Source organism: Lynx canadensis, chromosome A2 (genome assembly GCF_007474595.2).
Source record: "Lynx canadensis isolate LIC74 chromosome A2, mLynCan4.pri.v2, whole genome shotgun sequence".
Lineage (NCBI taxonomy): Eukaryota > Metazoa > Chordata > Mammalia > Carnivora > Felidae > Lynx > Lynx canadensis.
The window spans coordinates 18,375,929-18,391,679 of record NC_044304.2 but is presented as its reverse complement, the minus strand read 5'-3'; the positions used below and the strand labels follow the sequence as shown (position 1 = coordinate 18,391,679).

Below are 15,751 nucleotides of genomic sequence, written 5' to 3'. Positions count from 1 at the left end.
ACTCCCCTCTGGTGGTATCATGTCATTTTCTCATCTGATAACAGCCTACAGCTCTACCCTCATGTGCCTCTAACACAAAGGTCAGAAACCAGATGCCTCCAGTATCTGGAAATCATGTGGAGACTGCCCCACTGGGAACCCAGAGGCAGCTCCCACCCAACACAGAATCATAAAACACAGTGCCTACCTACATCACTTGGAGGCTGGAACCCGATTTTTACCTTTAGGAAAATTATTCTCTGCTTAGAAGTTCGGCACTGTTGGTTGTACCCTCGCCCCATCACACCCCAAAGAATTTGTACTCAATTTGTCCCTCTAGGAGTCAAGGAAGCCCAAAACAGTTCTGGTTTCCAGGGAGATGTTGACTTTACAGAGTAAGGTTCAAACATTCCATACTAAGTTGTTCCTATTAACCAAAACAATGATAATTATAATAACACCTCAAAATTCCTGTTCTAAAGAATTCCAACCCTACAGCTTACTGAATTACATGTTCCAGGTATAGAATCTGCTGCTGCCAACATATAACCAGGAGCACTCACTCACTCACTCCTGGTCTCTTAAAATGCAAGTTGGCTGCAAAGCCAAAGTTTAATAAGTTACCCAGTCAGGAGGTCATATGGTCATGAGGGGAAAAAATAAGTACACGTCTAGTCCTTTGAAAACCAAGGGCTTTCACTCTAAGGCATGCACTGCTGCTGATAGCTTGAAAAGATATAAACAGCGTACAGAAAAAGAAACAAAGCACTTCCAGTCACTCAACTCACATGCAACAACCTTGTCAGCCTATGCTCCTTCTACTTCACTGGTAAGATTCAAGAAAACAAACCTGGGCACAAACAACCTCTGAAGAAACTTCTTAAAAATCTAAACAATGTTGGGACTCCTGGCTAGCTCAGCCAGTGGAGTATGCAACTCTTGATCTTGGGTCATGAGTTTGAGCCCCACACTGGGTGTGGAGGTTACTTTAAAAAAAAAATCTAGGGGCGCCTGGGTGGCGCAGTCGGTTAAGCGTCCGACTTCAGCCAGGTCACGATCTCGCGGTCCGTGAGTTCGAGCCCCGCGTCAGGCTCTGGGCTGATGGCTCAGAGCCTGGAGCCTGTTTCCGATTCTGTGTCTCCCTCTCTCTCTGCCCCTCCCCCGTTCATGCTCTGTCTCTCTCTGTCCCAAAAATAAATAAACGTTGAAAAAAAAAATTTTTTTTTTTTAAAATAAAAATTAAAAAAAAAAAATCTAAACAAGGCTGTCTAGTTAACAGAGAGAGACCTTGGTCCTCAAAGTATTTTCATCCTCTTACTCATCTTGACAGAGGCCAATGCCTCCAAGGACCACCCGCCCCAACAAGACACCGTAGCACTCAAAACCCCACAGATGAGTGAGCAGTCAAGGTAGAGCTGCTTCCTGGGAGGTACCAATGGGCTTGTATCTAGGTTTGTTTGATTCTATCAAATACTAGCTACATCTAAAATCACCTATTACATTTGTAATTGTGAAACATAATAAAAAAACACCCCTGAACCCGTAACTCAACCTAAGAAACATAACCAGCCTTTGTTAAATATCTGAGTCCTAATTTACACCGGAAAGGAAAAGGATAAATGTAATATTAACAAGTAGCCATTACAGAACAGTACAGGGAACATTACCAGTCAACCTTTATTTCCTTCTCAGCAGCCTATGGGAAGGATACTCTGTCCCAGTTTTACTGAAGCAGAGAGGTCAAGGGCCTTACTTAAGCCATATTAGGATGCAAGGGTCCCAGGGGACTCAGTACATCTGGTAGGTTCCTTCCTCAGGCCCCTGTTTCTACTGCTGAGAATACTCAGTTTTCTTTGTCCAACCTCATCACACTTGTGCCAAACTCTTGCTGGTCTTGCCAAAGTGCAAGGACCTTCAGTGGGTAGACCGCACCTCTTGGGAACTCATGACCCAAAACACTATGTATGAGCAGGCACTATCTGAAAGAAGAGTTCTCCATTAGAACTCAATACCATCTTATAACAAGTGCTGGTATTGACAGTGTGATCTCAGCATGGTATGTTTTATTCTTTTATTTGATAAAAACAAACGCCACTCCCAATCCTAAAACAGAGAAAAGAAACCTCTCATTCTGCCCAGTCAGAAGGATAAAATAGACTAGATTTTGTCCCCCTCTAATAAAAGAAAAAAAACAAAAGGTAGGAGGAAGGCAAACACCCAGGGTAGTGCCAGTGCCAGCTGCTCCTTTCAGAGGACACTTCCACAGAAGATGAAGAAATCAGACATACTGAAGCATCATGGAAAGAATGGAATTTTTTTACTCAAATGATCTTTCCAGTACCATTCCGAATAATCTCCCTATCTGGGTTTTAACGGAACAAAATTAGCAGCCATCCATGCAATCATATAGACTTCATGTAGAAAAGCCCTCTGCCAACTCCAGGAGGGCCTGACCAGGGCTTTTCCATCCTCCTACCATCACCAGCTCACTCACCTGATCCTTACAGAACCTGCTTATGCACAACAGCTGACCATACATCTGGCTCCCCATCTGAAACTAACACCCCTGAAAAAGAAGCAGCCTCTATCTGTCCACTCACAAAAAACAGAAGTACCTCATACTTTTTTTTCCCCAAGGACACACTGGTCTAGGGTCAAAAGAACCGCCTGATGGGGGCACCTGGGCGGCTCAGTCAGTTAAGCATCCGACTTCGGCTCAGGTCATGATCCCGCGGTTTGTGAGTTCAAGCCCTGCACTGGGCTCTATGCTGACAGCTCAGAACCTGGAGCCTGCTTCAAGCTCTGTGTCTCCCTCTCTCTCTGCTCCTCCTCCACTCATGCTCTGTCTCTCTCTTTCAAAAAATAAACATTAAAAAAATAAAAAAGAACCGCCTGATGGGTAAGGCACTTTGGTATCAGGAGAGAGTATCCACGTCCAAAACAAACCTGTTTTTTAAAAAGCTGAGTCCCTCTGGCTTCCCCTACCTGGAGAATCATACTCTAGCATTTCACATCTTGAATAAGTTCTATAGTTGATTAAAGCTAAAACAATTTTTTTCCAGCCTTATTGAGATACAATTGAAGGCCAAAATAAAGTTTTAAAAATTTAAAGCCTATTTCATTCACAAATAGATTAATCCTATGCTTCCCAGAGGATTCCAAACATAAGAAAGGCCTGGAGAGAGTGCCCAGCCTCTTGTGACCAGGCACTAAGCCACCCTTGGGAGCAGCAGGCCTGCCTCTCCAAATATGGCCTCAAATCTGTTGCAAGAGTGAGCTCAGGCCTGCAAAAGGGTCCACAAGAATGTTTATCAAGACGTGACAAAATCAGAGGACAGACCTAGGAGCAAACAAAACACATGCACCATGCCTCAGAACAGTCCTGAACAGCAGGGCAGCATGTGAGGAAATGACTACTTGCTGGGCCCTCAGCACCCAGAAACCACAGCAGACCAGACAGAAGCCACAGCAGACCTGACACTGTGCCTGCAGGCACAGCCCACAATGAGCCCCATTCTCCCTGGAAGCTCATGGCAGGAGAGAAGAGGGGAGACAAGGATATTCCTTCACCCCCTCACACAGAGGAAAAGGGCAAAGGCAGCCCGGGGCACCATAGGCACATGAGCAGCCATTTTCCTCTCCACCTTTTTGATTCAAAAAGAAACCCCTCTTTAAAAAATCAGAAGGGAGACCTGAGGTCCCATCTGATTAAGGTAGCATTAGATGGGCAAATTAGATGCCTTATACAAGAGTCCCCTCTCTCGTCATCAATGCCTAACCAGAAGGAAAAAAACTCAAGGCTTTGAAGGGAGAGGGGACCCCACAGGCCCTGTCAGCTCAGGGCGGGCATTCCAAGGAAAAGAATCAACTTTTCCTGCTAAGAATTTCTTCCCAGCGCCAAAGAATCCAGTCGCTTTTTAAAGTACTTTAAAACTGGAAAAAGCACATCTTCAGACTGGCAAACACAGTATTTTAAGTCTATACTGTTGACCTTTCTGACAAAATATTGTGATCTTTTCCAGGTAAGCAGAAGCAACAGCTGGTAGCACAAATCCAGAGGAGAGAGTAAGACAGGAATCCTACTGTTATCTATTTGAGACTTTAATGAATTCTATTTTTAGATCTTTAATAAAGAGCTTCTCTTCTAGTCTCCTCCCACCAAATTTCTCTACTCAGGCAATTCAATCTTCCCAACACTGCTCAGTCTAAAAATATAAGACACTTATTCAGGCATGCTTAACAGAACAGGTAGAGCAAAGTTCTCTACATTTCCTAATTTTCCACAAGATGCAGAACCCACCCCTGCTCAAGGACCGCTCATCAGGCTGGTCTCCACTATTAAAAAATCCAGTAAGCAAGGCTCCCTGAGGTCAGGGCAGTTATGATGCAAAGATAACCTACCAGCCCAAACAGGAGTATACACGTGACATTTATAGTGATGAGAGATGCGTGTTTTATGGAAGCATTCCATAGTAAAATAAGGGCCCAGAAAATGGATGGTGTCCCAGGTTCTGATTAATAGCCAAATAAAAAGGAAATGCTATTTGGAATTCCATTATTCACTGTATAATTTTTCTTGGCAAAAATTGGCTGAAGTATCAACCCAGTCCTAGAGAACTGAGCTAATTAAGAGAGGCATTTATGACAACCAAGGCAGAACTGGTTCACTTCTGCTATAGACAGCCTTGGGAATCTTAAGTAATCCCTTATCAATCCCTAGGATGCTTGGAGGGAAATGCTCCCAGCACAGAGAGAGGTAAAATAGAAACGACCATATCATTTGCAAAAACAAACATCTCCAAGTCCACTAACCTATTTCAGTAGATACCAACTATTATTACTTTTTTAATGTTTACTTATTTATTTTGAGAGAGAGAGAGAGAGAGAGAGAGAGAGAGAGAATTCCAAGCAGGAATTCAAGAAATCCAAGCCCCAATGTGGGGCTTGATCCCACAACCATGAGATCACGACCTGAGCTAATACCAAGAGTTGGGTGCTTAATCAACTGAACCACCCAGGTGCTCCTAGATACCAACTATTAGAAAGAACTCTGGGGGCACCCGACTGGCTCAATCAGTAGAGCAAGTGACCCTTGATCTCAGGTCATGAGTTCAAGCCCCACGTTAGGTGTAGGGCTTACTTAAAAAATAATAATAATACGGGGTGCCTGGGTGGCTCAATTGGTTAAACACCCGACTCTGGCTCAGATCATGATCTCACGGTTTGTGGGTTCAAGCCCTATGTTGGGCTCTGTGCTGACAGTTCTGAGCCTGGAGCCTGCTTCAGACTCTGCGTGTGTCTCTCTCTCTCTCTCTCTCTCTCTCTCTCTCTGCCCTTCCCCCACTTGTCCTGTCTCTCTCTCTCTCTCTCTCTCCCTCTCAAAAATAAATAAACATTAAAAATGTTATTAATAATAATAAATTAAAGAAAAAAGAAAGAACTCTGTAAGAGATGCTTCTTGTTTGTAGATCCCCATACTCCACATACAAAAACTCAACATCCATAGAAATGAAGAGCAAGTGCCAAGCTGGGCACTGGTCATTGTTTCCCTGAATATGACACATCCTTCCAAGTGTCTCACTTGTCCTTGAGCTCCCCTTGATGGCACCCTCCCCTATACTTAGGGTATCTGAGAGCTGGGACCGCCTCAGGAAGACTGAATCTGTGGCTACACCTATGCCCAATGGCAGAGAACATTGAGCCTGGGCCTCTGCATGGCTATAAAAATCACATATCCATACAAGTCACAGAAAAGGGACCAGGGAAAACATACACCATGCTTAAAAATAAAAACGAATACAAACCAGCCTCACTTGACATTACAGATATGCTCCTACAATACAGATGTGCTCCTACAATACAGATGTGCTCCTACAAAACTGTAAGTCATGTCTCACTTTTTTCAAAAGCTTTATATTTAATATGGTGATAAGAAAGATTCTAGGGGTGCTTGACTAGCTAAAGTCAGTGGGGCATGCAGCTCTTGGGTTGAATTCGAGCTCCACACTGACTGTAGAGATTATTTTTTTTTAAATAATGAAATTCTTAAAAAAAAAAAAAAAAAAGATTCCAAAAAAGCTTAATGCCCAAAAATGTTAATAGCAACATTACATATTATAATCAAAGTAAGAAACAACTATCTAAGAACTACGAACAGGTTAGCCATTACAAATGTTGTATATCTAAAACACAGCTCATGCTATAATGCTAAGAAAAAAGCAGGATAAAAATGGAGTCTATGCTCTAACCTAAACTCCGTAAAAGTGCTGCCCAAGGTCTCTGGAGGACACCCAGGTCTCAGGGAATAATGGCTGCTCCTAGGGAGAACTGGGGACTAAAGGGATGGGTAGAAGCTTTCCCTTGCATAATCCTTTTGAACTTTCTGAGTATGTACCATGGGTTGGCATTTCCTATTTAAAGAGAGACTAGTGGGTGCCTGGCTGGCTCAGTCAGTGGAGCAAGCAACTCTTGATCCTGAGGTTCTGAGTTCAAGCCCCAGATCGGGTGTGGAGATTAATTTAAAAATAATAAATTTTTAAAAATAAAATAAAGACTGACTACAGGTGTCTGGCTGGCTCAGTTGGAAGAGCATGATCTTGGTCTTGGGGTTGTGGGTTCAAGCTCCACGTGTGGTGCGAAGATTAAATAAAACTTAAAAAAAAAAAAAGAAAGACTAAAATTGGGGGACAAAGGATTTTTCCTTTCTTTTCATTTTCAAAATTTCTTATTTTAAATATATGTATTACTTGATACAGCTTTTTCCCCACTATAGTGTCTTAAAATCCCATAATCATTTTGCCAAGAATGCAAGTACCAATCCTCTTTCTTTTGCAGCAATCTCTTTTCAAGTACCTTACCTTGCCTTCTAGTGCTAGGCTGCTTTAAAAGTCTTTTATCTTCCTGAAGAGCAGAGGCCCTGCAGGAAAAGAAGGATCCAATATTGGTGAATGCCCACAACCAAAAAAGAATTACACCAAAGGAAGTGGGGAATGCCACTCAGTCTCCTGCCCACCCCACCAATCAGTCACCTTTCTTTGTCAAAGAGTGACAAACTAAATGCTTTCTGTAGAATTAAACCAGTACCAAAAACTGTAAACAATTTCAAAGACAGAAATAATTCCAATAGGGGCACCTGGCTAGCTCAATCGGTAGAACATGCAACTCTTGATCTGAAGGTCATGAGTTTGAGTCCCGTGTTGTAAATGGAGATCACTTAATTAAAATAATTATAATAAACAATTCCAATATCTAAAATTTAGACAGTGGTATTTTAACCTCAGGGCTATTAAATGTACCCCATGATGTGTAGGACAAAGTCAGCCATAAAAGTGATTTTTTTATATTCGGTTGATCGTTCCCACTATGAGCCTGATTTTATTTTTTAATGTTAATTTATTTTTGAGAGAGAGCACGAGCGAGGAGGAGCAGAAAGAGACACACACACACAGAATCTGAGGCAGGCTCTAGGCCCTGAGCTGTCAGCACAGAGCCCAACACAGGGCTTGAACTCACCAACTGTGAGATCATGACCTGAACCCAAGTCAGATGTTTAACCAGCTGAGCCACCCAGGCACCCCTATGAGCCTGCTTTTAAAACAGAAGTAGAGGGGCACCTGGGTGGCTCAAATGGTTAAGTGTCCAACTTCGGCTCAGGTCGTGATCTCGTGGTTCATGGGTTCATGCCCCATGTCGGGCTCTGTGCTGACAGCCCGGAGCCTGAAGCCTGCTTCAGATTCTGTGCCTCCCTCTCTCTCTACCCCTCCCCCACTCACACTGTCTCTCTCTCTCTCTCTCTCTCAAAATAATAAACATTAAAAAAAATTAAAAATTTTAAATTAAAATTAAAAAAAATAAATAAAACAGAAGTAGAGGCACCTGGATGGTTCAGTCAGTTAAGCATTCAACTCCTGATTTCAGCTCAGGTCATGATCTCACAATTTGTGGGTTCAAGCCCCACACTGGGCTCTACGCTGACAGTGGGTAGCCTGCTTGGGATTCTCTTTCTCCCCCTCACTCTCTGCCTCTCCCCCACTCACTCACATGTGCACATGTGCACTTTCTCTCTCAAAAATAAATAAACTTTAGAAAAAATAAAGCCAAAGTATAAACCCAGGCACCTGGCTGGCTCAGTCCGTAGAGCATGCAGCTCTTGATCTCAGGGTACTAATTTCGAGGCCCATGTTAGGTGCAGAGACTGCTTAAATAAACTTATTGATTTTTGAGAGTCAGAGAGAGACAGAGAGCAAGTGGGGGAGGAGCAGAGAGAGGGAGACACAGAATCCGAAGCAGGCTCCAGGCTATCAGCACAGAACCTGACGTGGGGCTCAGACTCACAAACTGTGAGATCGTGACCCGAGCCGAAGTCAGATGTCCACCCAACTGAGCCACCCAGTCGTCCCTTTAATTTTTTTTTTTTAATGCTTATTTATTTTTGAGAGAGAGACAGAGGGCGAGTGGGGGAAGAGCAGAGGGAAGATAAAGAATCCGAAGCAGGCTCTAGGCTCTGAGATGTCTGCACAGAGCCTGAAGCAGGGCTCGAACTCAAGAACCGCAAGATCATGACCTGAGCCAAACTTGGACGCTTAACCGACTGAGCCACCCCAGGTGCCCCCAAAATTTTTAATTACAATAAAATAGAAGTATAAATTAAATCAGCATACTGCTAAAGTTTCTTTCAGATTTAATTTACTCCAACAGAGAACACAGAACAGCTTCATCAACTTAGACATCTTCAGTTTATGATATTGTACTACTGCATCGCATCCATCTTTCCAGCCTAGACCCAGAGCAAAGTTAAGAAAATGCTTAGCTATCAAACACAAGAAATAGGAAAATAGGAAAATAGGAAACCCTATTCATTAAAGCTAAATTAAGCCCTCTGGCTGGTGTAATTTTGTAAACTACTCTAAAATCCTATTTATAGAAATTGCTATCTGAGCAGTATTACTGACTAATGATCAGAGTGAAATAGAACGGTCAAAAGGCAAAGCAGGTTATGTGACTCGTAGGAAGACTGTTTTAAATTATTATCCAGAGGCATAGACACAAAAAGACCCACTGGGAAATAACTAGATTAATCACTTGTGTATTCAAAACCACTATCACCTTACTCCAGGCCTAGAATGTCAACACAGAAAAAGCAGAAAAAGATAGAGGCTTAAGAAGCAACAGCACAGAAACACTGGCAAAGGCACAGATACACTCTTTAATGGGGAGGAGAGAGAAAACTCCAGAAAAGGACAGAGAAATCCTTAACCAATACACAGAACACACTGAAGAACAACACACTACCTGAATTTATTCTCACTTGAGTTCCCTTGGAGTTCAATACTCTATAGTCCCCATTTGGGCCCCCGCAATGAAACCAGCATTTCTTACTTCTCTGAATACTCTGGAAGCCTCTAGCCTCCAAGCAGTCACACTCTGTAGTGGCTCCAATCTAAACAACACACCCAGAGGACCTGCATATTGAACCAAACTTCTCATCACTGACTTCCTATACAGGCTAGGAAAAACCTCACAAGGCCTCACTCTTATTCTTACCCATCCACTAAATGGGTCTATCACCACTTGCCATTCCACTAGGCTAGTTGTACACCTCTTATCAAGAAGGCTATGACCAAAATAAACTCAACTCAAAAAGGCAAGCAAGGTAAAGGGGGATCAACTTCACACTATCACGGGCTACCTTTAGTTTGCCCTGCGCAGGTCAAGTCTGCAAGTCAATGACAATTTTTCAATGAATCCAGCCAAAAGCCACATCATCCCTGCTATGATTCTGAGTCTCCCAAACTGTAGACATTTTAAAACACACTAGTCCCCTACCCACCAAGTGGGTCAACAAATCATGGTTTCTCCTCCCTAAGTACATCCCTTCCTCACCATTTCTTTTGACCACCCTTTCTACCTCCAGCAATTGCACCCCCTGCAACCCCTGGATTCTGTGTCAAAACTGGAACACAAGCACTATCCCACTCAGAACTTCCAGAGATACCCTACTGACCCACCTCAGCCTTCAGGTCAGTCTTTTGCCCCACTTTTCCCCAAGGGATACTTCATTTGGCTCCAGCCTATCTACTCCTTGGTCCTTAGGCACAGCCTGGTCTTTACCTCCTCCACCTTTTTCAGCTCACCCAAGAACAGCCCCTCATCTTGCCTGCCTGCCACAGACTCAATCCTTCTCCCCTTTTGGCAGTCTAAGGGCCCCTCTTTATTCCGATTCTCGCAAGTCCTCACCAGTACTTAGCTGATGCTGCCTTACTCCTCCATCTTTCCATTGCCACCTTCTGCCCCTTCTACTCAATGGTAAATCCCTGATGGTACCAGCACCATTCAGGTCCCTAATGTCTGCTGAACTGACTCATCTTGAACCTTCTTTCTCCCCCTTCATTCCCCTGCTGACCACTATTCTTGTTCAGGTCCCCTATCTCCCTACTGGAACACAGCAGTAACCAACTTGCCTCCAGTCCAGTCTCCAAACTCATACTGGAAGCTAACTTTCTCTTCTTTAATATTTAAAAACTAAATTTTTGGGGGGAGCGCCTGAGTGGCTCAGTCAGTTAGGCATCTGACTTCAGCTCAGGTCATGGTCTCACGTTCATGAGCTCGAGCCCTACATCGGGCTCTGTGCTGACAGCTCAGAGCCCGGAGCCTGCTTTGGATTCTGTGTCTCTCTCTCTTTGCCCCTCCCCTGCTTGTGCTCTGTCTCTCAAAAAAATAAAATAAAATGTTAAAAAAAATGTTTAATTAAAAAAAAAGAATTATTGAAAAATAAAATAAATTTCTTTAATGTTTATTTTAGAGAGAGACAGAGGGGGGGGGAGGGCAGAGAGAGAGAGTCACAATCCAAAGCAGGCTCCAGACTCTGAGCTGTCAGCACAGAGCCCGACGTGGGGCTCAAATCCACAAACCGTGAGATCATGACCTGAGCCAAAGTCGGATGCCCAACTGACTGAGCCACCCAGGCGCCCTGATAAAATAAATTTTTTTAAAGTAAACTTATGCCCATCGAACTCACAACCCCAAGATCAAAAGTCGCATGTTCCACTAACTGAGCCAGCCAGGCATCCCGGGGCTCATTTCATAAAACCACCACAGCTGTGCTCCAAGACCTTCAAGGATCCCTGTTCCTACATAACTCTAAATTCCTCCATGTAGCATTCTGGTTCCAACCCAACCTTCCAGAACATACAGAAAAGGTGGCCAGTCTTCTCTCTCCCATGCCTTGCCTCTGTTCCACCTCTTTTCCTTCCAGAGTTGTGATCTTCCTGCCATCAACTCCTTCACCAATCAAACCACTAACCTTTCTTGAAGGTCCAGCTCAAATGAAGTCTTCCCCTAAAGTCTGCCCTTGCCAGCCTAAGACCCAAGATCCTTGGCTTACTTCAGCATGGTGCCCAGAGCAACCAGCACAGGCCCAGGAAGGCTCAGACAAACCCTGATTTCTAAGAATGGTCCCTCACAGTATGTTCCTGGAATTCTGTGTGGAGTCCCTGACCAACTCTCCCATATCACCCTGGCATTGTGCCTACCACCAGACACCTGGGCTTGGTCTTCGCCAGAGAAGCACCCAATCAAGGCTACCATTATCAGTTTGATACAACACAAATGCAGGTGGGCATAGCCACCTGTGACTCTACCACATGACAGCTGTATGACCTTGGGAACATTCCTTCATCTGTGACTCTGTTTCGACAGTCAATATAAAGGATTCTTACAACCATTAGCAATGGTGCACACAGAACAGAACCAGAACCTTTGACTATGGCTGATATAGTTCCATCATATCGCTAACCTAGAAAGCAAGAAAGGCTGAACAATTGTGAAGTAAAGGACTGAACATACTCTCCTCTGCATCAACAAGAATGAACATACCTCTACTCTAAAATCAATACAATAAGAACAGGAAATGCAATGCCCTAAGTTCAAGGGAGAGAGAAGGTTTTTAAAAAATCAAATGCCATGCCTCTTCTTTCCCAATCTCCGTCAAAGTGGCCCCAGGGTCCACCATACCCCATCATTCTCAATGTTTAATAGACACCAGCAAACTTGCAGAAGACATAGTTAAATCTTCGGTCATGCTTAGTTTTCTGACCCACACATTCCTGAATGCAGGTTCCTTCTCCTACCTGCTCCCCCACCCCAACCCCCACCAACCCCAGCTTGGCATTCCCTCTGCTCAACCTTTTCAGCCTCTCAGCTGGCTCCTCCTCCCTCCTCATCTCTCCTCTACTGGCTGACCTCACGACCAGAGTTCCTGAACCCCTCCCCTCCCTGCACCACCTACGTAGTCACCAGCCAAGATCTTTCTAAACATGGGTCTGAACCATGCCACTCCACTAATTTAAAAGCCTTCTCAGGCTTCTGCACCCGGAGTATAAAGTCTGAACTCCTGAGCACAAGAAAGGCCTATAGCTCCCACTTGCCAAGCTGGAGAACTCACAGGTGCTATTTTAGGAGCACATGTACATGTGGTTCCCTGTGTCCAGACCTTGCTGTCCCCCAGCTAATTCCTGCTGGCCCTGCAATGCTCGGCTTAGGAATTCCCTCTCTCCTCAGGCTCTCAAAGCACCATGTGAGCACACTTAGTGGGCAGATACTATCAATCATAGGTTCCCTAATCCTCACTGTCCCTGAAACTGAGTTCCCTCAGGGCAGAGCCAGATGCTTTTACATGGGTCCCCTGAACCTACCACAAAACCAGGCAAGTAGTGAAGCCAAATATTAGTTAAATGAATGAATGCATTTTGTCAAATCAACTTTTCAAAACAGGGAAGACTTGCTTTCTTCCTCTTTCAACCGCAGCACATATCTGCAAGAGCTTTCATGTTCCAACCAGGTGTTTGTTGCTTATATAGTACTGCTTACTCTTCCTTTCATACAGTATCCCACAGGCTTTGAATAGGTTCACACTATGCATCATACTCTCCTCAAATCTGATTTCTCCAAGAAATGGCTCCTCTGCCTCCTTTAAACATACAGGCCATGAACTCTTATGCCTTGGCTCCACAGCAAAGTCCAATTCAACTCCACACTCCAACTAGAGACTTTTATGCCTCCAAGGTTGAATCCTTTTTAAAACAGGGACATTCCAAAAGTATCGTTATCTCTGAGCACTAAGCATAGAACAACCTGGTAAAGTTACAATATTCCATCTACACAAACTCCAAAACACCTGGTAGCACATCTAACTCTTTATCTAGACTTCTGTCCTATAAACACCACCCTCCCTGCACTGAATCTGGGTTCCATGCCAGGAATCGTTTCTCCTTGCTTATTTAGGGAAATAGCAGGCCTGGCTCTTAAGTTAGAACTCTAGGCTATAAACGTGCTTGCTGTCCCAGGCTCTAGCTTTCACCAAGGCAAACTTCACGATCATCATTAAAACTAATCCAGAAGTCGGTTTACAAATCTAAAAGCTTCACATGTCATAGAGAACAAAATATCCATTTTTAATCAGCACTTGAGTTTGTACGAAATTAACTTGGAATTTATAGCAGGATTCTAAGCAGAGACAGCATTTTCTCTGGAGACACTTTACAAATACACCCGCGGGTGAATCTGGTTTTCCAAACACCAAGTAAAAAGGTGAAAAGACAGGCGGCTCCCAAAGAAGCTCAAGAGTGTGTGTGGAGGCGGGGGCAGGAGGGGGGACCCCAAAGCTCTGAGCTGCTCAGGTACCAGCGGCTGCAGCGCCCTTCCCCGCCTCCTGCGGGGGGTCAATGCCCCATCCTCAGGCTTCCACCCAACTGAGCCGCGCGACCCTCTCTGGAGGGCCAGGGGGCGGCCCGAAGGCCGCACACGCCTGCAGCCAACGCGCAGGCCCCGCGTTCCCCGGAGCGCGGGCCGGGCTGAGGCCTGGCCCATCGCCGCGGCAAGCAGCCCGGGCCCGGCCGCGGAACGCCCTGAGCCTTCGCCCGAGGGACCGAGAAGAGGGGGGCGGCTCTCTCCGTGCCGCGCTGCTGCCTCACCCGCAAGGACGTCCGCGACCGTGTCCCTATCCCGGGCCAAACCGCGAGCAGCAGCAGGTGTTCCTCGGAAGGCTCGGCCGGCCACGGGGACAGGGGCCTGGGCTGCTAAGCTCGGCAGCAGTGGACCGGCAGCGCACTCACCGAGCGCCGGCGGGCGGGCCGCGGCAGGTGCTTGCTCCTCCCGGCCGCAAGACGCCGCGCCGCCGCCGCCGCTCCCCGGGGACTCGGCGCCAAGCTGCCGTCGCCGCCGCTGCCGTAGCCGAGCCCGAGGAGCGCGAGCGCCGCACCGCAGCCTCCGCGCGAGCACGTACCGGGCGGTGAGAGGGCGCGGAGCGCGAGGGCGGGGCGCGCGGCCGGAACCTAGCAACCGCCTGACACGCGAGTGCCGCAGCCAATCCCGCGGCCAGCTCCGCGCAGCGCCGACCGGCAGTCCGCGCGACGCCCGCTTCTGCCTGCGTCCGCCGCCCCGCAGCGCGCCGCACCCGCGCACAGGCCCCGCCTTCATCCGCGCCGCTCCGCTCATTGGCCCGCCACGCCCCTGTCCAAGAGGACACGCCCTATCCTGGAAGCCCTGCCCCCGGCCAGTAGCGTCCGTCCCCGAGACACGCCCCGGCCTGTCCGGATTGCCCCCAGCCCTCTGGGCTGGTAGTGGGGGAGGGGCGTCCCGCCAACCTCAGGCATTGGGGCCTCTGAGACGCTCCCAACCGACCCAGGGTGGTCAGGCTCGAGAACTGGCCCTGCCACAACTGACCACCTATCGTTTGGCCCTCCGATTTCCCTGGAACGCAAATCGAGAGGTATTTCTAAGCCATGAAAACAATCAGAAAGCGTCCTCTAAATTGCTAAGGATGACTACCCTGTTGCGTGGCCCTTACACGGATGGGGAAACTGAGGCGAGGGCCGGAAGGGCGGGAAGCTGGCCGCTCTCCAAAGGCCTAACCCCCAGCAGGCGAGGACGTCCGGGAAACGCTTCAGGCCTGACCCCCGTCCCCTCCCCCCGCCCTGAACTCCGGAATCCGTTGCCTCTCCTGGTGCCAGGAATAGCTCTGACCCGCTGGCGCTGGTCACTCGCTACTTGTGGCCCGCATTCTTTCAGGGGGTGAGGGAATAAGGAGCGGAGGTTACTGATGAGGTCCTCCTCCCTTCAAGGGGAGGGTCCAAAAGGTGCTCTCCCCCCAGGGCTTACCTATGGCCTCCTACCCCCAAGTCCCCAGACCTGACAGTCACTGGACCTGAATAATTACTGGATGGGTTGGGATGGGACTCATGGTGAGCTCTGCTCCGTTTCACTACCAAACCGTAGTCAGGATATGTCCATTCCCTCCTGGGCCTGTGTCCAGGCTGGAATTCCAAGCCTACACTTTTGTCAGAGAGCACATTCTGAACACAGAACTGGCTGCTGCCTGCGGGGGGGTCCTCCCTGCATCCAGAAAAGTCTGGGTCTCCCCTGCTTTCTCCTCCTTAAGGAGTGTCTAGGAAAAATAAATCTCAGAGAGCTGAAAGGAAAGTCTCATCTCGGAAATACACATACCTGTCTGATTTTTTTTTAAGATTTTTTAAAAATAATATTTATTTCTGAGAGAGAGAGGGAGAGCAGGGCAGGGGCAGAGAGAGAGAGAGGGAGACACAGAATCTGAAGCAGAGGGCATCTGGGTGGCTCAGTCAGTTAAGTGTCCGACTTCAGCTGAGGTCATGATCTGTGGTTTGTGAGTTCGAGCCTCACATTGAGCTCTATGCTGACAGCTCAGAGCCTGGAACCTGCTTCATTTCTCTCTCTCTCTCTCTCTCTGTCTCTCTTTTAA

At 46.7% G+C, this 15,751-nt stretch overlaps 1 protein-coding gene across 4 annotated transcripts in view; it reads right to left on the bottom strand.

Moving 5' to 3' along the window:
* The window catches only part of DAG1 (dystroglycan 1), a 69,769-nt gene extending 55,487 nt beyond the window's left edge, over window positions 1-14,282 (bottom strand). The window contains exons 1-2 of one of the 4 annotated variants that reach the window (XM_030306759.1): window positions 14,261-14,282; window positions 6,837-6,895 (exon numbers count right to left, since the gene is read on the bottom strand). The gene's annotated coding sequence lies outside the window, so the exon portion shown is untranslated. Of the gene's footprint in view, window positions 1-6,836; window positions 6,896-13,949; window positions 14,067-14,090; window positions 14,164-14,260 lie in introns of those variants that run through there. The other 3 variants (XM_030306758.1, XM_030306757.1, XM_030306762.1) reach the window with 3 other exon arrangements.
* Between the last annotated feature and the right edge of the window lie 1,469 nt (window positions 14,283-15,751).